The sequence below is a fragment of the Mandrillus leucophaeus genome, unplaced genomic scaffold (assembly GCF_000951045.1).
Source record: "Mandrillus leucophaeus isolate KB7577 unplaced genomic scaffold, Mleu.le_1.0 Scaffold61, whole genome shotgun sequence".
NCBI classification, from domain to species: domain Eukaryota; kingdom Metazoa; phylum Chordata; class Mammalia; order Primates; family Cercopithecidae; genus Mandrillus; species Mandrillus leucophaeus.
In genome coordinates this window covers 534,972-536,276 of record NW_012106586.1, presented here as the reverse complement: position 1 = coordinate 536,276, position 1,305 = coordinate 534,972, and positions in this window count along the sequence as shown.

Genomic DNA, 1,305 nt, shown 5'->3' with positions numbered 1-1,305 from the left:
TTTTTGAGCCAGTCTCGCTCTGTTGCCCAGGCTGGAGTGAAGTGGTGGGATCTTGGTTCACTGCACCCTTCACCTCCTGGGTTCAAGTGATTTTCCTGCCTTAGCCTCCAAGAGTAGCTGGGATTACAGGTGTGTGCCACCACACCCAGCTAATTTTTGTATTTTTAGTAGAGACAGGGTTTCACCGTGTTGGCCAGACTTGTCTCGAACTCCTGATCTCAAGTAATCCACCTGCCTTGGCCTCCCAAAGCGCTGGGATTACAGACGTGAGCCACTGCACCCAGTCAAGAAGTACATATTTGGCCCTTAGGGTTTTCTGGCCTTGTCTTTATACTGAATCACCATATTCTCCTCCAATTGATGGAACATACTTACTTTTCTCTCCCAAGTAGGAAGAGGCATGACTTCTATCATTCCCTTTTTAACTATGGTAAGAGAGATGAAACAGCTGTAGAACATTCTCTCTATTTACTACTGATGATGAGTTCTGAATAATAATATTTTTTGCGGGGGAAGGGAGAAGTGGCAATTTAATTATCTATTTTTTGGGGCAACTCTAAAATTTAATTATGTGCTATTCAAGGTATTTAAAATAAGAAGCACACAAGTTTACTTGTTCACGATGTAGCCTTTGAATTGCCTCAATAGATGTCACTTTTTTTTTTTTGCAATGTGTATCATCTATACCTATGAGAAATAAGCCAAAGGAACAGCCTGAGGTTCCCCCAAGCCTCTAAGCCCCACACACTTTCAAATCACAAGACAACTTGACTTACCGTGCGGCGATTTCATCAACTCTAAGACTCGTGTTCCTGCTTTCAAGGAGCTTGCGGTTGTGATGGGAAGACATTCAGGCTTCAACTCTACAAGATAATATTGCCAAAATAAGTTACAAATATTTTTAACCTGTCATAGGATCTGTTTGTGTGCATTCTGATCTTACTTTGCTGCTGGCTGTCCTCCTTCTAGCAAACTGAGCCACTGATCCTACTTCTGTGCCTCAAAATCCGAGCACAGAACGAAACCGCGGAAGACACTTGTGTTCTGTAACCAGCACGTTCCCTTCTCAGAGGCCGCTATAGATCTTACTGGAGATGCTTCTATGGAATGAAAGTCATTAGAGTTCAAGGAGACATAGGCCCTAGAAATGTCTAGTTCTGCATTTCAATGCACCGTTGAGCTCTAAAAGGCACAACGCACCTGTCCTCTAGATGTACGCTCTGGAGATACCCTTGTGGGGTTTGCCTTCTGGCAGAGCTGCCTCTGCAGGCGGGACGGGGCCTGGCGGACGAGTGGGGCGGGGCG